The 27,901-nt window shown below is 38.7% G+C and overlaps 1 protein-coding gene and 1 pseudogene across 4 annotated transcripts in view; one reads left to right on the top strand and one right to left on the bottom strand.

The window, feature by feature from the left end:
* Positions 1-27,901, top strand: part of FANCC (FA complementation group C) — a 313,057-nt gene that overhangs the window by 77,308 nt on the left and 207,848 nt on the right. The window contains exon 2 of one of the 4 annotated variants that reach the window (XM_055578994.1): positions 18,969-19,209. The exons of 1 other annotated variant lie outside the window; for it this stretch is intronic. The gene's annotated coding sequence lies outside the window, so the exon portion shown is untranslated. Of the gene's footprint in view, positions 1-12,266; positions 12,831-13,857; positions 14,090-18,968; positions 19,210-27,901 lie in introns of those variants that run through there. 2 more of the 4 variants (XM_055578995.1, XM_055578996.1) reach the window with 2 other exon arrangements.
* LOC129651004 (40S ribosomal protein S15a-like) lies at positions 391-26,010 on the bottom strand (annotated as a pseudogene).

Here is a 27,901-nt window from a genome sequence, read left to right as displayed (position 1 = left end):
GTGATTCCTCCAGCTTTATTGTTCTTTCTCAAATTTGTTTTGTGCTAAAGTCTTTTTGTTTCTACCCAAATTTTGGAATTATTTGTTTCAGTACTAAGATGCCATTGGTGTTTTGAAAGGAATTGCATTGAATCTGTATTCCTTTTGTAGTATGGTCATTTTAACAATATTAATTCTTTAATCCATGAACATGGTATATCTTTCCATTTCTTTGTACCATCTTCAATTTCTTTCAACAGTGTCTTATAATTTTTCACATAGGTCTTTTACTTCTTGGTTAGATTTAGTCCTAGGTATTTTATTCTTTTTGATGCAATTGTAAATGGGATTGTTCCCTCTTCTTCCCCTCCCCGCTCCCCCCACCACTGCCAGGCATTTTATTTGTAGGTATTACATCCCTCGGAAAAAAAATCCAAGGATTTTCCTTCCTGTGTGTTTTCATCTTGCTTTTTCGTGGTTCATGATGCCAGCTGAAGTTGTCAGTACAATGAAACCAAACTGACAGGATGGGAGCAGGTTATTCTGCCATTTTTCTAGATGTTAATCTGGGGCTGATCACTCCACACTTATTTAGCCTGCCTGTGAGGTTCACAGCAATTTTCCCAGCTCTGTGATGATCTATGATTTCAAATTCACCAATGTAACCGTGCTTCACCATCACCGTTAGAAACCTGACGATGACTTTGGAGCACAGCCTAATAAGCACCTGGCATTTGCCTCTCTTTTCAGCATTGTTGATACTCTTGAGAGCATCAGCCAGGACATTCACACTTTTTCACTCTCCTCTTTCACCCTCATCAAAAGTCTTTTTAGTTTCCTCTTTGCTTTCTGCCATTGGAGTGGTATCATCTGCATTTCTGAGGTTGTTGATATTTCTCCCAGCAATGTTGATTCAAGTTTGTGAGTCATCCAGCCTGGCTTTTAGCTTGAAGTACTCTGCATAGAAGTTAAATAAGCAGGGTGACAATTGACAGCCTTGACGTACTCCGTTCCCAGTTTTGAACCAGCCCGTTGTTCTATGCCTGGTTCTAACTGTTGCTTCTTTCCCTGCATACAGGTTTCTCAGGAGGCAGGTAAGGTGGTCTGATATTCATTCCCATCTTTTTAAGAATTTTCCACAGTTTTTTGTGGTCTACACAGTCAAAAGCTTTAGCGTAGTCAATGGAACAGAAGTAGATGTTTCTTTGGAATTACTTTGCTATTTTTAATGATCCAACAGATGTTGGCAATTTGATCTCTGATTCCTCTGCCTTTTCTAAATCCAGCTTGTACATCTGGAAGTTCTTGGTTCATGTACTGTTGAAGCCTAGCTTGAAGGATTTTGACCATTACTTTGCTAGCATGCGAAATGAGTGCAATTGTGTGGTATTTGGAACAGTCTTTGGTGTTGCCTTTCTTTGGGATTGGAATGAAAATTGACCTTTTTGAGTCCTGTGGCCACTGTTGAGTTTTCCAAATTTGCTGGCACATTGAGTGCAGCACTTAGCAGCAGCATCTTTTAGGATTTGAAATAGCTTAGCTGGGACTCCCATCACCTCCACTAGCTTTGTTCATGGTAATGCTTCCTAAGCCAAAGGTTACAATCATGCTTAAGCTGTGAAAATTTTCAAGATTTTTACCCATAGTTATTAAGCAAATAGACTCATACTCTCTCTTTGATGTTTTAAATTTTTTATCTTAACCAGATAGATATGGTTAAACTTTTTGAGCATTGCCAGACCAAATACAGTTCTTGTGGTGTGACAGGGAAGGATCAGTATCAGTAGCACATTATTAGACCTTAGGCTGGGCACATACATACCTACGTAATTAACCTGTTACTTGAGATCACCTTGCCTCGAAACAAGTGGTCTTGAAAATGAGGTAGAGAAAGGTAAAAAGATCAGACTGCTTGTGACAGGGAGAGGAACATCTGTTAGAGGAAGGGTTTAAAGAAAATCTGGCCCATGGAATTAATGCCAGAGGGCATGTGCTGCTGTAGAATATCCTGTAGTCTAAGTTGGATGAATAAACAAATCAAGTAACCAAAAAACCTTCATATTTTACATGTGAGAGGAGCTCTCCCTTATGAAATTCTTAGTTGACATTGGAAATACATAGTATCTTGAGGGTAGAGTTAGGGGGGAGACACAATAAAAAGCTTTTGTATTTTAATTTCCTGGTGGTTGAGGAGTCACATAGTAGACTTTGAAGCAGATAATACCTCATAGTATAACCAACACAAATTATCCTCTATGTCTGGAGGAAGCAAGCATCTGGCTGTCTGAATTTATGGAATTGTAACTCAGGGAACTGATTAATTTTACTATATAGGGTGTGAGGGCTGCAGCTGCTGCCAGATAATAGTTGAGATCCATTTTTTACCTTTTTCACTCTGCTCTGGCTATTTCTGAACCTTATTCTTTGAGCGTCTAGAGTAGATTTGAGTTTTGTTGAGCCAAAATTGCTCCTGTCACCATGGCCTTTAAAAAAGACTCTTTTATTTTATTGTATTATAGAGGAGTTTTAGGTTCTTAGAAAAATTGAGTGGAAAGTACAGACTGACCATATAGTTTGTTCCCCTACATATGTACAACCTCCTCCATTATCAATATCCTTGCCACATTAACTGTACATTTGTTACAGTTAATGAACCTTCATTGACATATCATAATCACCCAAAGTCCATCATTTACTTTGGGGTTCACTCTTGGTATGGTACCTGCTATGGGGTTAGAAAAATGTATAGTGCAATATATCCACCATTAGAGTATCATGCAGAGTGGTTTCACTGTCCTAAAAATTCTCTGTATCCTGCCTATTCATCCTGCCCTCTTCTCAACCCGTCAGCCTTTTTTTTTTTTAATTACCCAAGGAGCCAGTTCTGTTATAATTCCATTGCTCTGTACAACTGTTGCACTGTACTTTGATCACAGTTAGTTCAGAGGATTTTTTTCTTCTATAAGGACTGCTGATATCTTCTTCTTATTCCTTTCCTCGAAGTAATGGCAGGTCAGTGACCAGATTGTATAACAGAGATGATTTTTCGTTTCCTGAGATTTCCCTGATAGTCTGCTAATTGAAGATACTTCTGGATATTAAATGATAAAACCTGATAATACAGCCCTAAGTAGTAAGGTTTTGCTATAGACTCATAGAGCTAGAAGGAAGTTTTAGGCTCCTACTCTCTGTTTACAGATTGTGGTCATCTCTTCCATAGATCTCAAGTACAGAAATGATGCAATTCTCCTGAGTGTCCGTAACTAAAAGAGCTATATAACTCTTGATTACCGTAATGCACATGCTGATCATTTCCTCTTTGCTCTACCTGCCTTTGAAGAATCTGCACAGACTTTAGTACCTGTCAAACACCAGTCTTTGTGGGATGCACAGCTGACCGGGTAGAAAACAATTTAGAGACTTTGTTGAATGCATTGAGCCAATTAAATTTTCTTCTTGAGAATATGGACCCTGAGGGTCTGAGTTAATTAGATGATGATGAATCCTTTGACTGAAGGATCATACGGACTTGTGACTTGGTTCTGAACTACACCATAAAAACCATGTGCTGGTCAGAGGGAACAAAAGCGCAGAGGAAGCTAGTCTAAAGTGAGAAGCTGTAGAGTGGAGCAGACACAGAGACCCATGAGAGACGGTGGCTGGAGCTTCTAGTTTCACTACCCATTTGGTTCATCTAAACTCCATTTTCCTTTCTCAGATATCCATGAGATCGTTTGTAGCTTTTCTGTAATGTGTTCCCTCCCCCCATTTGACTTGAACTAGTTGTGTGAATTTTTATTCTACAACTGAGATACTGCTAGTAGAATCTCATGTAAGAGAGTCTTTAAGACTCCTTGAGTTGAGTCTTATAAGGTCTTATTATAAGATCTTAAGAAAGGTCTTATTATTAGTGCAAAATAAGTGTATATCAGGTGGCCTCTAGCCAGTTAATGTTTTCTTCACCTCTAGGCATTTATTAACTCATTTACCGTGTGTGTGCTGAGTCAGTTGTGTCTGACTCTTTGCGGCCCCACAGACTGTAGCCCACCAGTCTCTGACCATGGAGTTCTCCAGGCAAGATTACTGGAGTGGGTAGCCATTCCCTTCTCCAGGGAATCTTCCCAACCCAGAAATCAAACCCGGTCTCCTGCATTGCAGGAGGATTCTTTACTGTCTGAGCCACGAGAAAGACCTTCTCTTCCCTTTTCTAGGTTAAAGAATGTCTATACAATTTCATCTTTTCTCAAAAGAGAAAAAAAAAGTTTTGTTGTTTTCTGACTCTATTCATCACATTTTTCTTCAGTCCTTTCATAAAACCTTGGGTAGAATACTAGGGAGTTGGTGCTAGGAGACTTGGATTCTGTTCTTGCTGGGACTCCAACCAGATGGATGGTCTAAGGAAGGTACTTCATTCCTCATGCCCCCTGTTACCTCTTCAATGATGTGAAAGGGCTGGGCCAAATCACTGATTTCCAACCTATAACTCTTGCTTTCCTTAAAAATAATAGTAACAGGTTCCAGGGATTAGGATGTGGACATGTATTTTAGATGGGGGAGTAGCATCTAGCTTATTGTAGATGAGACGGCATGCATGAACCATTTTTTAAACTTTTTGTCCCATATTCTTGATAAGATATTGACGAAGAGGGCCAAGAAATCAATCTACTTACCAGGTGGCATTTATCATACTATAGATGAAATAAATATATCTGAATGTATCTTACATAAGATATATTAAATAAATATATCTTAAATATATCTTATTCTATATTTATAGAAATATAATTCATTTCTGTAAACGCAGTCACTAAGTGAAAAGCCAGGGAAGAAAAAGCTACCTCTTAACTTTAATGGAAAAATTTATTATGTGTTTCAACCTAAGATACCCAAACATTTTGCACAAATAGACAAATATAACATTGAGCAATGAAAGCATTTGTATATAAGAAGTAAATAAAATTTTGAAAATAATTACAGTTTATACATAAAATTTAATGATGCTTTGTTGCCTCAATAAATAAGAAAGAGGTGGCATGATAGGCTGTGGGAATTGATAGAAGAGGGAAGGAGCCATTCTTTGCAAGATGGTAGAGAGATTGGAGAAGGAAATGGCAACCCACTCCAGTGTTCTTGCCTGGAGAATCCCAGGGACAGGGAAGCCTGGTGGGCTGCCATCTCTGGGGTCGCACAGAGTCGGACACGACTGAAGCGACTTAGCAGCAGCGGCAGAGAGTCAGGTGATGAATTTTCAGGCATGTGTTCAATATCAGTAGTGCTTAGTGATTATTTTTTTTTTTCCTTTGGGACTTTGACAGAACAAACTTCTGATTGTGGACACCTTTGACATCAAAGAAGAAGTATTTTTTGGTACAAAAAATAGCAAGATATAAGTTTACAATTCATATACCTCCTTGAAAGATGCTGCATTAATTGCCTGAGGCTGCTGTAACAAACAATTACCAATTTAGAGACTGAAAGCAGAAGAAAGGTATTATTTTATGGTTCTGGAGGCCAGAAGTCTGAAATCTGGCAGGACTGCTTTCCCTCTGGGGACACTAGAGGAGAATCCGGTCCTGGCTTCTGGTGACTGCCAGCGAAAGCACTTCTGAGCTCGTGGCTACATTGCTCCAATCTCTGCCCACCTGTCTCCTCCTCTGTGTGTCTGCCTCATACTCCCTGTTTCTCACAAGGATACATCTGATTTCTTTTATGGATTACCTTGGTAATCCATTACAAGTACTTCCTTTCAAGATTTTTAATCATATTATTTGCCATACAAAGCGAGTATGAATTCACTCCTTCAAAGTAATAATTGCAGGTCCCAGGGAGACCGTACACTTGCGGGGGCCATCATTTAGGCTACTATGTATGCAATGGCACGTTTGAATAATTTTAAAAATCTTTTTGTTCTGTCATATTCTTGACGAGAAACTGCTGTGTTGAGTGAATTAATGAGTATTCTTTATCTGAAATTATAATGTCGATATGTTGCCTTTAATGATTTATGTAATATGCTATGAAATGAAAAGATCATGTAATGAGGAGAAAAAACGGAGTTATTTTCCAAAAAGTGGCCTATCTTTTTAAGAGCCCTCATGGCAAGAAGCCATCACCTGAAACCTGTGTTTGCCTACCACACTTAATCCTAAGGCTGGCTTCTATATCATGGTGAGATAGCTACGAGCGGCAGCTGGAACTCTTATTTCCTTCTTCACATCTGACAAGGAGAGAGTCTGTTCTCAGAAACTCCTGGGCTAGTGATTGAGTGTTCTAGCATGGGTGAGGGAGTGACATTTTGGACCAGACAGTTGCTGGTCTTGCGGACTGTCCTGTGTATTGTAGGAAGTGTAGTAGCACCCATGGCCTCTATGCACTGGATGTCAGCAGCACGCTCCTCTAGTTGTGACAACCAAAAATGCCATCAGACGTTGTCACAGGTCCCCTGTGGGTCAAAGTTGCCCCTGATCGAGAACCACTGCTTAACACAATCAGGGCTCATTCTTGTCTCACCAAAATCTGCTGGCTAAGAAATTTTAGGTTCCTGTTAGGGAGGAGGAATGTAGAAAATAAGTGTTGGAGAGGTAACTGCAAATGTTCACGACATCTGAAATTCTAATGAGGGCCCCAACGGGGTCAAATCTAGCAGACCTACTAAATTTTTTCTAGGCCTCTGTTGGTATATTGTTGTCCAACTCTTTGTTGTGTCTGACTTTTTGCAACCCTATGGAGTATAGCCCACCAGCCTCCTCTGTCCATGGGATTTTCCAGGCAAGAATATTGGAGTGGGTTCCCATTCCCTTCTCCAGGTAATCTTCCCAACCCAGGAATTGAACCTGCATCTCCAGCATTGGAAGGTGGATTCTTTACCACTGAGCCACCTGGGAAGCCCCTCTGTTGTCTAACATTATTTTTTAATAATATCTATTTTATATTGGACAAATAAAACCCAATATTATGTCTTCCCCCCCCCTCCCCCAATTCTATGGGCCTGTCAATCACATGGGTTTTTTTTTTTTTTTTCCTGCTTTATTTCTGTCAACTAGTTGGTTGCTTTTTATCTTAGAATTTGCCTCTTTCTTGTATAACCTCATTCTTTTCCAGCAAGTCTCTCTGCTGAGGTTTTCACATTCAGTTGGATTTACCTTTTCTATGACACTGCTCTGGTTTCCCGTTGCTGCGGGGCTTTAACAAGCACACCATATAGTGCAAACTGCACTTAGCATAGCCATGTATGAACACGAGAGAACTTTGATTGGAATTGTTCTAAAGTATCCTCTTTTATTCTACGAAGCAATTGAAATAGAATAAAGACATATTTATTGCTTTGAAATTTTCAATGATTCCCAAGTTAACAAATTTGTACTCTTACAGGCATCAGATGACTGGCGTTTTGGGGCGATGTGTTATTTCTTCCATGGTTGTGCCGTGTAGAGGATCCCCTCTATTTTCGTGTGTGTACTTTGGCTATGATGGAAACCCTGACAGTAACTGACGACAGAATGCACGACATGATTGGGAGTAAACATGAGTTGCTGCTTTTTCATCACACTTAAGGCCTGGTTAGAGGTTATGCATACAATGGCTCATAAACAGAGTACCCCCATTGGACCAATAAAAAGTAACAAGACTACATGACATATAAGCTAGAATTTATGTGAGCTGTTCAATTAAGTCTGGGTCAAGGATTTTGTAACTGGCAGTAACTAAGAGCTTCATGAAAGCCTGAGGGGCTACAGAAAGAGCTCTATTTTTGCCATGGCTTTTGCTTTATTCTGTATATATGCAGCATAGTAGAAACAATCTGCCTTACTATGATATTAGTTACACAACCCCCCAAACTGTCCTTCTCTGTGTATTTTCTTCTGTATTTTACTAGCAGCTCATTTGGCCTCCAGCTTTGCTGGTCTAGAACTTCTGTGTATATTTTAAGCTCCTTGAGGGAAGGGGGGCTACTGTAATCATCTTCAAATGAGTTTGAAAAAAAGCACAATTCCCCAGTCTTAGTATTGTGCCTTGTGTGGTTTAAAATTTGACTGAATGACTTGATATATATCCTTTCTAGACTCATTAGAACCCATAGGTTGCCCCCTTGAGTTTTCTCTGCTTCTTGGAAAACAGATGGGGAAAGAGATCTAGAAATAAGAGTATTCACTGAGATAGCTGAAGCTGAGTAGGAGGGAAAGAGGACACTGATAGTAGCAAGACTCATTTTACTATGGTTATTAAAGCAAAAATGAGGGCAACGATTCCTTTTTCAGGAGGTCTTGGCAAGGACCCTAGTTTTAAACAAGAAAGAGACACAGCCAGTTATATTGAAATGATTTGAAGTCCATCCCTCCACAGTCATGTTTTTTTGAAGCCAAGGTAAACAGTTGGTTAGAGGTGGGTATAGAACAAGCCGTTTTTCTATAAATGGATAAATTGTCCCTTGGAACTATTTCAGTAGGTGGTGCTCTTGTGCCATAATATAACAAAATTTTTAGAAAATTTCTGAGACCCTGTGGCTAGTTCTAGAGCCTTTGTCCCTCTTGATCCCCTTGAGTGACTACCAGGTATACCACTTGGGTAGCATGATGTGGGTGGTTTTAGTGAGAGATTTTATATCTGGAAGTAAGGCAAATTCAGGTCTCTTACCTTCTTTAGCTTGCCCGAGTTCTGCTTTCCAGGGGAACCTAAATGAGAGGTTCACTAACCTTTATGAAAAATTGATGACTCTTGTTCAGTCGCTCAGTCGTGTCTGACTCTTTGTGACCCCATGGGCTGCAGCACTCCAGGCTTCTCTGTCCTTCACCATCTCCTGGAGTTTTCTCAAACTCATGTCCGTTGAGTCGGTGATGCCATCCAACCATCTCATCCTCTGTCGTCCCCTTCTCCTCCTGCTTTCAGTCTTTCCTAGCATCAGGGTCTTTTTCCAGTGAGTAAGCTCTTTGCATCAGGTAGCCAAAGTACTGGAGCTTTAGCTTCAGCATCAGTCCTTCCAATGAAAATTCAGGGTTGATTTCCTTTAGGACTGACTAGTTGGATTTCCTTGCAGTCCAATGGACATTCAAGAGTCTTCTCCAGCACCACAGTTTGAAGGCATCAGTTCTTTGCACTTAGCCTTTTTTATTGTCCTGCTCTCACATCCATACAGGACTACTGGAAAAACCATAACTTTGACTATATTAACCTTTGTAGGCAAAGTGATTAGTCTAGTCTTTATCTAAACAGTTATGATATGTGTTATATATTACCAGTTTTCTGAGACCAGTTGTTCTATTGGAAATCATCTGTGATCCTCCAGATAACTTCAGATAACATCTGTTATCCTCCAGTTAACATCTGTTATCCTTTCCAGATAACTCAGGCTTTCATTCTTGTTTCTTTATGCTTCCAGACAAGATGGAATGGAATGAAATAATATGTTGTAAAGAAATTTATAAGTGGTGAAGGAACAAAGATGAAAAACATCAAGTTCAAATAGCAGCTGATAATAACTAAAGCTGACATTGAACCCTGTAGGCTTTAGCTCCTTGTCTCAGTTCTTTTGCTGTATGTATAATGAGTCCATTGGTCTGAAGCTGGTTGTGATACCATGATGAACAAGACATCCAAAGAAGTCCATGTTAGGTGCTGCTGGCAGAAACATGGTGGGCAAGAAAGAGAAATTTAAATCCAGACTACATATCATTCCAGGTTGGACAAATCTCATGTTGCTAGAAGTTTTTAGAGACATTTAAGGTTCTGCTTTTTCAGGAACTTTTTTGTCTCTAAAATGAAAGACAATCACTTCACTTTGTATCCAGCAGCTGTTAAGAAAGTGGCAAAATGTTCATGGGATTTTTGCCTCAACATGAGCATGCTGCTCTGAGCTGCTTAATTCCCCATTGTCTCAGCTGCAGCTCTAGCGACTTGCCTCTTGAGCCTTGAAACCCAGCAGATCCAGTGATGTTCAGGGTGCTTTCTGGTAGCTTTTGAGATTTTCTTTTGACAGTTAATATTTTAGTCTGTGTGGGTTTTAAAAATTGATTTATTTACCTGATTATTATTATTATTTAAGTTGGAGTGTACTTGTTTTACAATGTCATGTTAGTTTCTGCTGTACCACATCTGCATCAACTATTAGTATACATATATCCCCTCCTCCATAGGCCCCCCTCCATCCCACCCTTCTAGGTCATCACAGAGGACAGGGCTGAGCTCCTTATATATCTGTAATTATTGAAATTGTCTTTTTCGGTATTTAGAATGTAATGTTAATCTAAGAACTCATGTATTTCTTGAATATTTCTTGCTTTTATCTCTTTAAATATTGTTTCTCTTCCATTCTCTTCACTTTGTTTTTTTCTGTTTTGCTGTGACACCTTCTAGATGTTTGTGAAACTAACCTTCATGTTTCCTAACTTCTCTCTCATAATTTTTGATTTTCTTTCTGGGCTGCATTCTGAGTGAGTTTCATAGTATTGTCTTCAAATTTTCTAGCTTTTTAGTTTTGCCTAAAGTATCTTGTGTACTGCATTTTTAATTTTAATGACTGTATTCTTCACTTAAATAATTTTTAATTGATTCTTTTTTAATCATCTATTGTTTTAACTCAGAGTTTGTGCTTTATAATTTCTTATTTTTAATTAGGTTTTTAACATCTTAAATACAATTATTTTGATTTTTAATTGAAATATAATTTACTTACAATGTTGTATTAGTTTCAGGTGTATATCATAGTGATTTGATATTTTTATACATTACAAAATAATGACCACAGTAAGTCTAGTTACTATCTCTTACCATACAGAATTATTACAGTATTACTGACTATACTCACTGTGCTGTATATTATATTCCCATGACTTATTTATTTTATAAATGGAAGTTGGTAGTTCCTCTTAATCCCCTTTACCTATTTTGCTCTTTCTACTTACTCACCTCTCCTCTGGCAACTACTAGTTTTTTCCTGTGTTTCTATGAGTCTTTTTCTGTTTTGTTCTATTTGTTCATTTGTGGTGTTTTTGTTGTTGTTGTTCAGTTACTTAGTCGTGTCTTACTCTTTGCAACCCCTGAACTGCAGCATACCAGGCTTCCCTATTCTTCACTATCTCTCTGAGTTTGCTCAGGCTCATGTCCATTCAGTCAGTGATGCCATCCAACCGTCTCAATCTCTGTCACCCCCTTCTCCTCTTGCCTCAACCTTTCCCAGCATCAGGATCTTTTTCAATGAGTCCACTCTTCATATCAGGTGGCCAAAGTATTGGAGCTTCAGCTTCAGCGTCAGTCCTTCCAATGAATATTCAGGATTGATTTCCTTTAGGATTGAACTGGTTGGATCTTGCAGTCCAAGGGACTCTCAAGAGTCTTTCCCAGCACCACAGTTCAAAAGCATTAATTCTTCAGTGCTCAGCCTTCTTTATGGTCCAGCTCACATCCGTACATGACTATTGGAAAAACCATAACTTTGGCTATACGGACCTTTTAAGACTCCACGTATAAATGAAATTTTGTGGTTATTTGTCTTTTTCTATCTAACTGATTTCACTTAGCATAATATCTTCTATGAATAGATCCACCCATGTTGTTTCAAATGGCAAGGCTTCATACATTTTTATGGCCGAGTAATACTACATTGTGTGTGTGTCTGCATCCGTGCTTCTCCGTTGTGTGTATGTGTCTGTTTGTATGTGTCTCACATCTTTACTCATTTATGTATTAATGGACTTCTGGGTTGCTTCCATATTCGACTATTGTAAATAATGCTGCAGTGAACTCTGGTTTGCATATATCTTGTTGAATTAGTGGGGGGTTTTTTGGATAAATACCCAGAAGTGTTGTTGCTGGGCCATATGGTAGTTTTATTTTTAATTTTTTGAGAAACTTCCATACTATTTTCCATAGTGGCCGTACCAATTTATATTCCCACCAACTATGTACTAGGGATCCTTTTTCTCCACGTCCTCACTAATATTTATACTTTGTTATCTTTTTAATGATAATCATTCTGACAGGTTTTGATTTGCATTTCTCTGATGATGAATGATATTGAGTATATTTTCATGTGCCTGTTGACTGTCTCTGTGTCTTCCCTGGAAAGATGTCTTCATGTCCTTTATTTTTTTAATTGGATTTTTAAAAATATATCAAGCTGTATGAGTTTCTTATATGTTTTGTTTATTAACCCCTTATTGGATATATCATTTGCAAATGTCTTCTCCCATTCAGTTGGTTGCCTTTTTGTTTCGTTGATAGTTTCCTTTGCTGTGTAAAAGCTTTTTAGTTTGATGTGGTCTCATTTGTTTATTTTTGCTTTTGTTGCCCTTGCCTGAGGAGACAGATCAAAAAAAAATTCCTAGAAACCGATGTCAAAGAGCTTACTGCTTGCTTTCTTCTAAGAGTTTTATGGTTTCAGGTCTTAAATTTAAGTCTTTAATTCAGTTAAATATACTTATTTTGTTGGACTATTTTATAATATTCATTTCATCTGAAATGAATTAGTGGTTTGATGGCTGATTTTGTTAGTTGCCTTTATTGGGATTAGATTTCCTCATGTACTTTAGAACTTTGGTTGAATGGCATGTTTTGAATGCAGCATATTTTTTAATTGCTTTCATTGATTCATTTTCTGCCTCTCTTTCTCCCTCTCTGCTTAGTCTTCCTTGTTTAAAGCAATTTATAGTTGTCTCTGGGGCTTTCATGGAGCCCTAGTCCAGAATTGCCGTGGTGTTTCAGTTACTTGGGCAATCACAGGCTGCTTCATTCAATTCCTCATCTCTGGCTGGTCTGTATTCTCCCTCCTCCTTAGGCCACAGCTCCGTATGAGATAACCAGTCTTCTTTCAGGAATGGAGGAGCCCTCCTCCAGTTTCACCTCCAACCCTGCCTCAGGTAGGATGCTAGGTCTGACTCTGTTCTTGGTGGGTTATGGTTAGTTTGAGCAAACTCCGGGAGATAGTGAAGGACAAGGAAGCCTGGCATGCTGCAGTCCATGGGATCACAGAGTAGGACTCAACTGAGCAACTGAACTACCACCAGCTTTTGTAGGTTTCATGCTTCCAGTTACAGTGCTTGTTTTTGGATCCTGAGCTTAGGAGGCTAAAGGCTTTAACTCTGAGGATTTACTCCACTCTGTTTCTGCCTCATACCTATTAGACAGAAATTTTTCTATTGTTTTTGAACTTGCTTGCATCCTCTTGATTTTCTCTTCTTGTTTCCTCCCTCTTTGCTGTGTTTGGGGCAGAGGGGATCTATCAAGGAGTGAATTTACTTGCCATCTTAACTGGAGGTCACATGGGCTGAGGGTTTAAAGGAAACAACGTGAGATATTTGGTTTTACATAGTACTAAAAGCTAACCACAAAAATGCTTTTCTGTTTCAGTTCAGTGACCCACAGCATACAATCATTTAAACTCCTCCTTCAGAGGCTTGCAGACCCAAAAAGATGAGTGGGATTAAGCAGGTGGGATTTATTAGGATGCCATGGTTCTCTACAAGGATTTCACTTTTTATTTTTTATTTTGATGGTAACTTTAAGAATTCAATTGTTTCCAAACACCCACAGTTCTAACTAAATAGTGTCTTAAGATGTCAGAGCCTGCAGTTGTGTTTGTCTTGGTGCCAGGTAGCACTGCTTTTAGATGCTGAAAACCGAACAGAGGTGAAAATGTAAATAATATGTGTGAATGAGAGAGTGAGTGAGTGCTGTTCCTGGCCGGCTGGGGTGCCCCTTTTTGATGCTGTCTGCAGCATTCCATGTTTTCTTCTCTCCCAGCCCTTCCCAGAAAGAATTATGTTTTATCTGTTTGCAGTTCATGATTTCCTCATTAGCCATGGGTTGCTTGAGAGGAAATGGGAATGCTGCCATTTTTTTATTTGCAGTGTTTTTAGAGTTCCTGTCATATGGTAGTTTTCCAATAAATATGTGGGATTTTTTGTTTTTGTTTATTTAGTAATAAATTATGAGTAGAACCAAGGATGGAAAGAGGCAGAAATAACTTGGAGCCAAGTTACTAATGACAAAGGCAAGAAGATTTCTAATATTTTAATATCGAATGTGCTTCTCGGCCCATTTTTCTTCCAGTCTTACTGAAAGCTTGCAGTCTTACTGTCTGTCAGTTAAGAGAATTGAGGACAAGAATGCAATGAAAGTAAGTCACCACTATTTCTAACAGAATGTATGTGGGAAGACTGATACTTCTCGAGTCTCAGTGATAGGTCCTTGCTGCTCTGATGGAAAACAAGGTCAGGAGTTTCTATCTGAGCAGCTTCAAAGGCAAGCAGTCCTAAAGGGATGTTTCTATTTGGAGGCCAGATCCAGAGAGCATCTCGTTTTCCCACGTGGCTTGGGGCATGGATGGGAGAATGGAGCTCAGTAACCCCTCAGAAAGTTATCTGCTAGGTTAAATTTCCTTAATTCTTTGCAAAACTGAGTGAAGAGTATGTACACTCTGCACCTGGATTGCAGTTGCCTCCTCTGATTTCTTTGGTCCAGGTTTTGTTTATGATTGGGGTTTGTTTGAAATTATCTGCAAATTTCAGGTCTGTGTTTTTGATTAGAGTGTCTCAGAGACAAAACACTCCTGACTCAACAGAGAAAAAGCCAGCTCCTCCTAGTGGAATTTTTCTTAAAACCTCATTGTTTTAACAGGAAAATGTGTATCATTTGTTTCTTTCATAAGCACTTTATGGGAGCAAGAATACTTTATTGTGAAATTTTTTAAAGAAAGCTACAAATACATGGACAAATTTATCAATCCTGCTTAAAGTAATGAAGCAAAGAAACATTGAAAAGTAAATTAAGAATACTGGTATCAGGGTTTCAGTAAGGAAGAGGAAGGATATTGTCAAATTTAAGCATAGTTGAGCATAAATTTCTTAACTTTATATTTGATTATATTTAATGGAGGTTTTAAGTAGTTTCTGATAAGGCCATTGTACCCCTAGTTAATGACATTGACTGGAGGCTAGATATTTGTCTCTTTTCCTTCTTCCATAAACACTGTGTTTTCTAGCCTTCTGTCCGTAAATCTCTGTGTAGTGCTTATTTCATGGGAGAAGTGACTTCAGTTGATTCAAACTCAGGGAAAATGGGGGGAAAAAAACCCAAAACAGTGCTTTTTATCAGGTTGCCACTGAGTAGGTTATGGTCTATATTTGGCAAATGTAGACTTACCTCTCATACTGGGAGATTGTGCAGACCAAATGAAAGTAATTTCAGAACCTTTTGGCCACCCTGACATGTATATAATACACAGCCATTTTTGATACTATGAGATTTATAGTGAACTTCGTTTTAAATGTTGACAATATGGGAACTGCATGTCTTTCTGTCAGCCCCAAAGCCAGCATTTTATCTGAGTCTCTCCTCTACAGCAGCCTTAGTGGATTTGTTTGTTTACTTATTTATTCACATGTTTGGTCAGCAGATATTTATTGAACTTCTACTGTGTGCCAGCTACATACATAGCCTTGGTTTTCAGAATGTGTTCAGCAAACTAGGTTCTGAAGAGATGTGCCAGCGAGAACACATTTGACTGTAAGAAAACCCAATAAAAGGTGGCTTAAACAAAAAGTAAGATTCCAAGGTTGGCTGCTTCATTCCCTTAGCTGTGCTAGTGAGGGGACCCAGGTCCATCTTTCTGCTTTGCTGTTTGCAGCATGTTAGATTGCTTACTCCTTGAATCCCTAGGTAACAAGAAGATTGCAGTGTATAATACGGGGGAAAAGTGAATTTATCCACTAATATTCTCCAGTGGAAGCTCAGTTCTTATTGTCCAGAGTTGTATAACATTGCCCATTCCTATAGTTAGTTGAAAGCCAAATGGAAATACCATGACTGGAGTACACCAGCCATTCTTAAAATGTGATGTTGGGTATCTCTGAGAACTTTCAGAAGACTGATGAGGGCAAAACCATTTTCATAGTGGTGCTAAAACGCCATTTGTGTTTCTTACTCTAATTTTCTCACTAGTCTACAGTAGAGTTGTTAAGAGTTCTTGATTTATGGTGATGTCATTGCTCTGGAATGTATTCCAGCTAGTGGAATATATTCTTGGGTTTTAAATTTTTCTTAGTTTTAATTTCTAATGTGGTAAATATTGATATATATAACTCACATAAATAAAAGTTGTCAGTAATGCCCTCAGTGATGTGTATGACTATAAAGGGGAGTCTGAGAACAAAATGTTGAGATCCACTGGTCTCATTAATCAAGATTCACCCCTGGTGAGAAAATAATAGCAAATGAAACAACTGACAAAGGATTAATTTCTTAAATATACAAGCAGCTCATGTAAGTAAATACTGGAAAAACAAACAACTCAATCAAAAAGTGAGAAAAAGACCTAAACACACATTTCTCCAAAGAAGACATACAGATGGCTAATCAGATCAGATCAGTCGCTCAGTCGTGTCCGACTCCTTGCAGCCCCATGAATCGCAGCACTCCAGGCCTCCCTGTCCATCACCAGCTACCGGAGTTCACTCAGACTCACGTCCATCGAGTCAGTGATGCCATCCAGCCATCTCATCCTCTGTCGTCCCCTTCTCCTCCTGCCCCTGATCCCTCCCAGCATCAGAGTCTTTTCCAATGAGTCAACTCTTCGCATGAGGTGGCCAAAGTACTGCAGTTTCAGCTTTAGCATCATTCCTTCCAAAGAAATCCCAGGGCTGATCTCCTTCAGAATGGACATGTTGGATCTCCTTGCAGTCCAAGGGACTCTCAAGAATCTTCTCCAACACCACAGTTCAAAAGCATCAATTCTTCAGCGCTCGGTCTTCTTCACAGTCCAACTCTCACATCCATACATGACCACACGAAAAACCTTAGCCTTGACTAGACGAGCCTTTGTTGGCAAAGTAATGTCTCTGCTTTTGAATATGCTATCTAGGTTCGTCATAACTTTCCTTCCAAGGAGTAAGTGTCTTTTAATTTCATGGCTGCAATCACCATCTGTAGTGATTTTGGAGGCCAGAAAAATAAAGTCTGACACTGTTTCCACTGTTTCCCCATCTATTTCCCATGAAGTGGTGGGACCGGATGCCATGATCTTTGTTTTCTGAATGTTGAGCTTTAAGCCAACTTTTTCACTCTCCACTTTCACTTTCATCAAGAGGCTTTTGAGTTCCTCTTCACTTTCTGCCATAAGGGTGGTGTCATCTGCATATCTGAGGTTATTAATATTTCTCCCGGCAATCTTGATTCCAGCTTGTGCTTCTTCCAGCCCAGCGTTTCTCATGATGTATTCTGCATATAAGTTAAATAAACAGGGTGACAGTATACAGCCTTGATGAACTCTTTTTCCTATTTGGAACCAGTCTGTTGTTCCATGTCCAGTTCTAACTGTTGCTTCCTGACCTGCATACACATTTCTCAAGAGGCAGGTCAGGTGGTCTGGTATTCCCATCTCTTGAAGAATTTTCCACAGTTGTGATCCACACAGTCAATGGCTTTGGCATAGTCAATAAAGCAGAAATTGATGTTTTTCTTGAACACTGTTGCTTTTTCCATGATCCAGCGGATGTTGGCAATTTGATCTCTGGTTCCTCTGCCTTTTCTAAAACCAGCTTGAACATCAGGGAGTTCACGGTTCACATGTTGCTGAAGCCTGGCTTGGAGAATTTTGAGCATTACTTTACTAGCATGTGAGATGCGTGCAATTGTGTGGAAGTTTGAGCATTCTTTGGCATTGCCTTTCTTTGGGATTGGAATGAAAACTGACCTTTTCCAGTCCTGTGGCCACTGCTGAGTTTTCCAAATTTGCTGGCATATTGAGTGCAGCACTTTCACAGCATCATCTTTCAGGATTTGGAATAGCTCGACTGGAATTCCATCACCTCCACTAGCATTGTTCGTAGTGATGCTTACTAAGGCCCACTTGACTTCACATTCCAGGATGTCTGGGCCTAGGTAAGTGATCACACAATCGTGATTATCTGGGTTGTGAAGATCTTTTTTGTGCATTTCTTCTGTGTATTCTTGCCATCTCTTCTTAATATCTTCTGCTTCTGTTAGGTCCGTACGATTTCTGTCCTTTATGAGCTCATCTTTGCATGAAATGTTCCTTTGGTATCTCTGATTTTCTTGAAGAGATCCCTAGTCTTTCCCATTCTGTTGTTTTCCTCTATTTCTTTGCATTGATCGCTGAGGAAGGGTTTCTTATCTCTTCTTGCTCTTCTTTGGAACTCTGCATTCAGATGTTTATATCTTTCCTTTTTTCCTTTGCTTTTCACTTCTCTTCTTTTCACAGCTATTTGTAAGGCCTCCCCAGACAGCCATTTTGCTTTTTTGCATTTCTTTTCCATGGGAATGGTCTTGATCCCTGTCTCCTGTACAGTGTCATGAACCTCATTCCATTCTCATCAGGCACTCTATCTATCAGATCTAGGCCCTTAAATCTATTTCTCACTTCCACTGTATAGTCATAAGAAATATGATTTAGGTCATACCTGAATGGTCTAGTGGTTTTTCCTACTTTCTTCAATTTAAGTCTGAATTTGGCAATAAGGAGTTCATGGTCAGATAGCTAATAGACATATGAAAAGATGCTCAAACATTGCTCATTATTATTGGCATACAAATCAAAACTACAATGAGATATCACCTCACACCAGTCAGAATAGCCATCATCAAAATGTCTATAAACAACAAACGCTGGGGAGGGTGTAGAGAAAAGGGAGCCCTCTTGCACCGTTGGTGGGAATGTAGATTGATACAGTACTGTGGAATACAGTATATGCCGTGCTTAGTTGCCCAGTCATGTCTGACTTTGTGACCCCATGGACTGTAGCTCACAGGCTCCTCTGTCCATGGGGCTTCTCCAGGCAAGAATAGTGGAGTGGGTTGCCATGCCCTCCTCCAGGGGATCATCCCAACTCAGGGATCAAACCCAGGTCTCCTGTACTGTAGGCATATTCTTTACCTGTCTAGGTCACCAGAGAAGCCCAAGAATATTGGAATGGGTAGTCTGTCCCTTCTCATGGGAACTTCCTGACCTAGGAATTGAACTGGGGTCTCCTGCATTGCAGGTGGCTTCTTTGCCAGCTGAGCTACCAAGGAAGCCCAGAAGACAGTATGGAGACTCCTTAAAAAATTAGGAATAAAACCACCATATGACCCAGCAATCCTGCTACTTGGCATGTACCCTGAGGAGATCAAAATTGAAGAAGACACATGTATCCCACTGTTCATCACAGCTCTAATTGCAACAACTAGGACATGGAAGCAACCTAGATGTCCATTGACTGATGAATGGATAAAGAAGCTATGGTACATATATACAGTGGAATATTACTCAGTCATATAAAGGAATGCATTTGAGTCAGTTCTAATGAGGTGGATGAACCTAGAGCCAAGTATGTCCAAAAAAGAAAAACAAATATCATATACTGACACATATATACGGAATCTAGAAAGATGGTACTGATGAAATTATTTTCAGGGCAGCAGTGGAGACACAGACAGAGAACAGACCTATGGATATAGGGGAGGAGGGTTGGGGAGGAAGGAGAGGGTGGGATGTGTGGAGAGAGTAACATGGAAACTTACATTACCATATGTAAAATAGATAGCCAATGGGAATTTGCTGTATGACTCGGGGAACTCAAACTGGGGCTCGGTAACAACCTGGAGGAAGTGGGATGGGGTGGGAAGTGGGAAGGAGGTTCAAGTGGGAGGGGACCTATGTATATCTATGGCTGATTCATGTTGATGTTTGGCCAAAACCAACACAGTTCTGTAAAGCAATTATCCGTCAATTAAAAAAAAAAAAGATTCACCCCTGGTATTTGGGAAGATCCCAGCCTTCCCCAAGACTCAATAGCTATGAGATTTCTGGACAAAACTGATTCTCTTAGCAAAGAAGCAGTAGAGGGGTTAAGGCTATTGGATGGGCAACCAGCAGTGTTTATGGAATTATTCTGAGGGAGGGGGCTTTGGTTGAAGGGCATGACTGGAATGCAGGATGTGCTCCAGGTCCTACCTCAGCTTTGACTGGAGTCACTGCTGGTCTATTCTTTTTTTTTTTTTAATTGTGGTAAAATAGACAAACCATAAAATTTATCATTTTAGCCACTTTTAAAAAGTGTGCAGTTCAGCAGCCCTGAATTACATTCACATTGTTGGGCAGCCATCACCACCATTCATCTCTAGAATATTTTCATCTTCCCATCTGAAGCTGTTTACCCATTAAACAGTAAATCCCTGCCTTCTCTGTTTCTCTCAGCCCCCGACAACCACCATTCTGTTTCTGTCTCTATGAGTTTGACTACTCTGTAAGTATCTCCTATTAGTGAAATCATATAGTATTTGTCATTTTGTGTGTGGCTTATTCCTCTTAACATAATGTTAACATTGTATGGATTCAGGGTTCATCCATACATGTGTCAGAAACTCCTTCCTTTTTATGATTGAATGATATCTCACTGTATATATTTATATATTTAGTTTACCCATCCATCTTTTGGTGAATATTTGGGTCGTTTATACCTTTTGCCTATTGTGTATGCTGCTATGAGTATGAGGAAAAAATTATCTATTTGAGTCTTTACTTTCTATTATTTTGGGTATGTAATAGAAGTCGATCAGATGGTAATTCAATGTTTAATTTTTTAAAAGTAACCACCATACCATTTTTACACAGCAATACTATTTTGCATTTCCACTAGCAGTTGAGGTTCCAGTTTCTCCACATTCTCACCAGCACTTGCTATTTTTTTTTTTTTTTTTTTGATGATAGCCAGCCTAAGGGGTCTAAAGTAATATCTCATGGTGGTTTTGATTTGCCTTTACCTAATGATTAGTGTTGAGCTTTAAAAAATTTTTTTTTTCAATTTTATTCAAGTATAGTTGATTTACAGTGTTCTGTTAATTTCTGCTATACAGCAACATGATTCAGTTATACATGCACACACACGTACACATACATATGTATTTATTCTTTTTCATATTCTATTCCATTATGGTTTATCACAGTATACTGACTATAGTTACCTGCCCTATATGGTAGGATCTTGTTGTTTATACATTCTGTATGTGATATGTGACAGTTTGTATCTGCTAATACTTATCTCCCAATACACCCCTCCTCCACTTCCTTTCCACCTAAGCTCTAGGATGTCTCTAGATGGACCTGCCACATGAGATGTGAAAGTGTCATTCAGTTGCAATGCTAATTGAGGGCCAGAATATCACAGGTTAGATTATAGAGCGTGTATTTTTTCACCCTGAAGCTTAGTAACTTAGGAGAGGAAAATAATGTCACATAACGTTAAACGAGAGGCTGAAGTTGCTCACGCCACTAGTGGTCACTGGTCCTAGCACTGTGGTAGACTCAACATCCTGTGCATCCCTGCCTGTGGCTGTTTGACGTTGAGGCTGTGTAAATACTCAGGTATTAACACACAACTTTAGGAGCCTACTTTGCTTTCTGAAAGATAATTTGAGAACCACTCTTTTAGGGCAGTCCCTTGCCAGGTTCTTAACAGTGCTTGATTACTAAATTAAGGGAAATGTTTTTATTTTTAATGAATTAGGGCACTTTGCTCCAGTCTATCTCCCATTTGTTTATTTTTTGTTACCTTTCTTCCAACAGTGCTTAAGTGTTTTGATGCTGTTATTTCCTTCTTCCAATCTAATGAATTATGCTTGGTGAATTCCTCATACCTTGTGTAAACATTTCTATGAAATTTTTGGTTATATCCTTTTTTCCAAAGAAAAATAGCACTAAGTCGTGTCCAAGTCTTGCGATCCCATGAACTGTAGACTGCTAGTTTCCTATGTCCATGGGATTCACCAGGCAAGAATACTGAAGTAGATTGCCATTTCCTTCTCCAGAGGAACTTCCTGACCCAGGAATTGAACCCAGGTCTCCCACATTGCAGGCAGATGTTTTACTGACTGAGCTACATGGGAAGCTTTTCTAAAGAAGCCAATGTAAATGGGGAACTTTTAGCCCTAAAGTATTACCTCTCTCACCTGCTACACTCTGAATCTGAGCCCTGTCAATTTGGCAACTTTCAGTATGAACCTTTATAGACCCTGTATCTTTGTGCCATGGTGATTTGACTTCATAAAAAAGTGCTTTAGCAAGCAACAAAGTAACTTTTGACCAGTTTATAAATGAGGGGGAAAGGACAAATGCCCTTGATCCAAACCTGAGACATTTGGACTCTCTTTTCAGTATCTCAGATGTTTGAAGGACCCCAAGGCTGGTTTCCCTTGTTACTTTGTTCCTTCCCCTCCCACCTCCTGCTTTCCTCTGATGAGCAGGAAACAGGGACATGAACAAGCACATGGGAGTCTTTCACAGGTTAGTCACTTCTATTCGGATGTCCAGGTCTTTCTGCTCATAGGACTGTTACTTTAGTTCAATCTACATGAGAATTTCTGAAGCTGATTTTATTTTCTTTGGGAAGCATAAACTGAGACTAACAGTTACTGTTAATTTTAGTCTCTGTATGTGGAGAAGGTGAAAACATGATTTGATTCTGTATATTTAAGAAATGAAAAGGGAGATTTCCTTCTAACTGTCTATGCCCTTTGCTTTTGCTATATTAGTACATATTGGGGGGTTTGTGTGTATGGAAAATGCTTGATAAAATCCTGAGTTTTGAAGAAATGTCATTGATCATCCACCTTTCTTTTATGCTCTTAAATAAAAAATGCTAAATAATATTTCACTAGTTGTTTGTATGAAATTAATATAGGCAGAGATATCCATGTGGGCATATATACTGAAAAATTAACTTTAGAAATAATTAGAAAACTATGATGATATTACTTTTTTTCAGAGAAGGAGTTGTTTGCATCTTCCAGGTGCCTAGCAGCATTAGTAACCTGGGACCACTTTAATTAAGTTTTGGTTTCATAGCTAGGCTATAGTCTCTATGTTGACGAGTTCATTTCTGGGCTACCCATGGTCTCAGGGTGCATCTCTGTGGGTGCAGTCCTCATTGTGAGGTGGTTTACCAGGACCTCACTTTGACAGGCTTGGCCTCCTACTTTTACTCTCTAGTAAAGTTGTCAAAAGAGCTGCTTTGCCATTTAACCACCTCTGCAGGATTGGAAAAGTCTCCTTTGGCCTGTGCAACCTTATGTGCCAAGATCTTGCTCTGAAAATTCCACAGTCTCTTGCTGATGATGATTTTGAATTATGTTTGTATGTTTCACATAGCCTTATAGAGTAACTTTCAGCAGGAAGGTTGGTCTTAACTCTAGTCTGAAATAGAACTGAAATTGGGTACAATTTTAACTAAGTATGTTTACATTAAATATAGTCTGTATCGTACTTTTGTCTGCCTCACCTATCCTGGTTAATCAAGAGAACGTGTTATAGATTTTACCTCCAGCCATTTTAGAGTGGCTAAAAGAGCCTGATAAAACGTAAAAAGTTAGCAGTACTTTTGTCAGTTTCACAGGATTGTGGAGGCATACTTTGGAGTTTCAAGGAAAATTTTGTTAATCTGACTACCTAAAAATATAAAGCTTCTAAACATCAAGAAATATAAACACAGGAGAATGGATAAAATTAGAAAAATCAGTATTTATCATCCTCTAATGGACCTAAAATGTCATCAGTGGATTCTAAAGCCATTAGCGAAAAAGTGGTGGTGAACTTTATAATGGATGGATTTGGTTGATAATACCTGAAACCACTCATCAGTTTCAACATTATGATATGTGAGACTACCAAATTATGTATTCCTTCTCAATTAATTTGAAGAACACAAATCCACAAGTGAAATATTCTTGCAAAGGAATTGACTCTGAATCTAATGAACCCTCTAGATCTAGCTGTCAGTTTATGAGCAATAAAGAAGAGAACAAAACACATCACACAATACCACAGGAATGCTAAATGTACAAGTATGAGAAATTCTGTAGGTCATATGTGTTGGTTTCTCCAGGGGTTAAATGAAAAGGTTAAAACAAATAAAAGTGGGATACTTGTTACAGGTTCGAGATTTACATTGTTTTGTTACAGCTTAAAGGAAAGATATCAGTATTGACTGCATGCAATGTGTTGATGTTGTTTGGATTGTAATATAAACAATCCAAATATAAAGGGAATTTTTTAAGAAATCTGAACATAGAAGGGCTGTTAGATATTATTGGTGGCTTTATTGGATATGAAAGAGATGTAGTTAAGTTTCTTTTTTTTAAAGTCTTTTAAAAAAAGATATAAATAAAGGTATTTTGAGTAAAGTGATATGGTATCTGTGCTTTGCTTTAAAAATGGAAAATCTCGATAATTGTTTGAACTGGTTAAAGGGTACATAGGGTACATTTGGCTGTTTTCTCTACTGTTTTTTTTTGTATACTGGAACATACTTATTGAGCAGTTCCCAAAAAAAAGAGAAGAATAAACATCATAAACAGAATTTCACTTGTGCCCCATAATTTGTGTTTTGAGTGAGATCATTATAAATTACTCTCCTTATTGAGTGAAAGTATATGGTTTATGTCAGATCAAAAGTGCATAAACTTGTTTTATCTGTATAGTGTATTTCCTAGTTGTTAGTTGTATCTGTTAGACCCATGTAACTCTTCCAGTTCTGAGGAGGCAAACCTTAGTCTCATTAAAACTATGCAGAAGAGAAGGGAAGTTCTTCAGAGCAAAAGTGAGGTGCATATGTAGTTGTCCCTCTATATCTGCAAGGTGTTTATTCTAGGACCTTCACAGATGCCAAAATCCACAAATGCTCAATTCCCTTATATAAAGTGGCATAATACTTGTATATAACCTATACACATTCTTCCATATACTTTAAATCATTTCTAGATTACTTAAAATACAATGTAAATGCTATATAAATAGTTGTAAATATAAGATAAAAGTTATGAATATAGTAGTGGGTGCATGGTAAATTCAGGTTTTGTTTTTTGGAAACTTCTGGAATTAAAAAATTTTTCTATCCATATAGATGCAGAACCTGCAGATAAGGAGGGCTGACTATGCATTAAAAGAACAGGATAGGGTGTTGGGGGGCAAAAACAACAGATATATCCACTGTCTCATGTTGGTTACTCAGGACATTCAAACCTATTGCTTTCCATACACAGAATTTTTAAAACACTTTCCACTAACATAATTTAGCTCTCTCTTCCTTCCAAAAAGGGAGATAATTCAAAGTAATGCCTGGTTAATACATTTAGCTTCAAGTCCAAGAGTTCTGGATAATGTCAGTTACTCTTCCCATCTTTGTTATTTTTTGTAAATTATAGATTTTTAGCAAATCTATCCACTAATAATATACTTTATATATGCAGTAGTAGAAGGGGAAATAAAAGAGAGGGGAATTTTTAAAAGTTATATGACATAGCAAGCAAGACATATACAGATAGCATCCAGAAACCTCATTCATGCATTTTGACCAAGCAGGCGTAATTTGCACATGATGATAGAGTGCTGCTGGGTACACCCAGCTTTGTGGCTTGGAAATCAGTCCAGTCACTGAGGGCTGTTATAAGCTTTTTCCAGAATCCATATCTTCCACACAGGTTTTCAAGAGCATAGGGTGTCGTAGCTGACCAGAGCTGGGTCATAGCTGAGTGGCAGAGCACTTCAGTATGGACAGATAAGCTGTGTAGTGATTGTTGCTCTGGGCCCTACCCATATTTTCTCTTTTTGTGGCAAATGGATAAGCCAATGAGTGGTCTGAAACCCATGTAGTACATGTTACCTTTAGAATCCCAGAGGTATCAGCCAAGCATTTTGCCTCTTAGTGGGTGTGAGGTAGGTACAGCAGTTATCATTCACCTTATTTTTGTTTGTTTATTATTTTGAGTCAGTAACTAGTACACATGGCATTAAATTGAAAAAGTGCAAAAAAGTGTACAGTAAAATTACAGAAAAGATTTCCTTTCCTGCACTTACCATCCAGCTACCTCGGTCTCCACAATGGAGGCAACCTCTGGTACTGGATTCTTGTGTATCTTCATTTTAAAGGACACATTGTCATCTGACACAGATCGTTGGATTATAAGAAATTTCTGAAGTGGCAGACCCTGTATGTTCATGTAATTTGTATCCCACCATATGGAATACAGACAAAGCACCTGTATCTTCATACTTTCCAGGTTCTGTCAGCCTGGTATCTTCACTGTGGTAGACCAGTGTAATGTGCTGTATCTGGAGTTGATATCTCTGAGGCAGGTAAAAGGCAACTGCTTTCTCATATCCTCAGTTTATCCCCATGGAGAAATGGAGATAACCAGTTCATAACTGAATTCTAGGTGCCAAGAGTATTAATTTGCCCCAGTCAGGACTCACATCTAAAAGTGCACCTTGAGTTGGAGTAACCACTTGATTATCACAATGTAATATCACTGACTAAGACCCATTGGCCCCTCATCTGGGAAGTGGGGTTCTCTGCAAATCTTCAGATGTTTGACTGTTTTGATAGTCCAGTGGTTTCACTTAGCCATTCCTACTAGAATATCTTAATGATTCAGGGCCCTTGTGTGAAGGTGATGCCTCATTGATCTGTATTACCTTCTTCCATGGACTTCTGGTTTCCAATTCCATAATAGGATCAGGAGTTTCACTGCCATTTTACCTGACTTGGCCTAGGAGCAGTTCTAAATTCCCCTCCTTTCTGCAAAGGTGTGTTGTCTGCAGCCCACTATCTGGTATCAGTTTGTATCAGATATTATATAACATCAGAGATATCAGTTTGTGTTCTTGTGTTAAAAATCACAGAAACCAACAGTGGTTAATTTAAGCAGAACTATTATTATTGGAAGGCTCCTGGGTAACTGGCAGAATCAAAGAGAAGGCTGCAAACTCATAGTTTGCTAAGGACATGCATAGAGATCTAGATCAAGAGACTCTTTGGATGGCTTAATTCCACCCTTATCACAATCTACTGAAGATTCAGATTCCCAGAAGAGAGTCTACTTTGTTAAATTTGAATCATCCTCTCACTCCTTGGCTTGATGACATAGGTACCATAAAATGATTAAAGGATCTGCCAAGACTTTGGGAATGTAAGAGAGATACTTTCCTAAAGGAAGAGTAAGATGTTGTAACTAAAAATGGAGGAGGAATGGTAAACAGACAAAACCAACAGATGTCCTTTCCAGAATGTTCTGATTAGGTCAGCATTTCTCAGTTGGGGCATCACTGGCCTTTGGGGGAAGACCATTTTCCTTTTTGAGCTGTTGTTCCAATGCATTGCAGAGTGTTCAGTGTCCTTGACTCTGGGATATGAAATGTCAGGAGCACCCTTACTGTTCCCATCACAGCCAGAGCACCGCCCATTTCACAATCACTACCATCATCCCACTGCCACCCCTCCCCAGATAGGCTGTGAAATAGAGCATCCAGGACCACTACACTGCATGATCTGTAACGCTTTTCCCAATTAAATCAGATCCATTCCCGTTGCTAACTGAAGGTTGTTTGTAATTTTGTTAAATATTTTCTTGTCTCTTCTATCAAAAAGTTTTTCAGTTTGATGTTCTCAAATATCTAAACTGACTCACATCTACAGCCATGTGAAACATGTCAGAAATTCATTGGTTTGTTTCTTCAGTTTATTTCTTTGTTTAAGGGCATAGACTTTAGAGCTGAACTCCTTAAATTCAAATTCTACAACCATAGCTTTCCTATTTACTAACAGTTACTTCCTTTGGCTTTTACATAATCTTTCTTTGGGCAATTACATAATCTCTCTGCGCCTCTGTAAAATGAAGATAGTAGTACCCATTTCACAGGGTTGTTGTGAGAATTAAGTTAGCTAGTTTGCAAAAAGCATTTAATGTATTGCCAAAAGCATAGTAATTATATATTTAAGCTATTATTACTGTAGTTATAAAATGGGATATTAATAATTAAGTTTTACATAAATAATATTAAAAAGTTACCTTCAAATTTTCTTTTTGGGGAGAGTTACCTTTTGAAACTTGCTCTATCTGGAAAAAGCATTTTGTTATAACATTTAGCTTAGAACTATACTTT

The sequence above is a fragment of the Bubalus kerabau genome, chromosome 4 (genome assembly GCF_029407905.1).
Source record: "Bubalus kerabau isolate K-KA32 ecotype Philippines breed swamp buffalo chromosome 4, PCC_UOA_SB_1v2, whole genome shotgun sequence".
Classification (NCBI taxonomy): Eukaryota; Metazoa; Chordata; class Mammalia; order Artiodactyla; family Bovidae; genus Bubalus; species Bubalus kerabau.
This window is presented reverse-complemented; position numbering and strand designations above follow the sequence as displayed.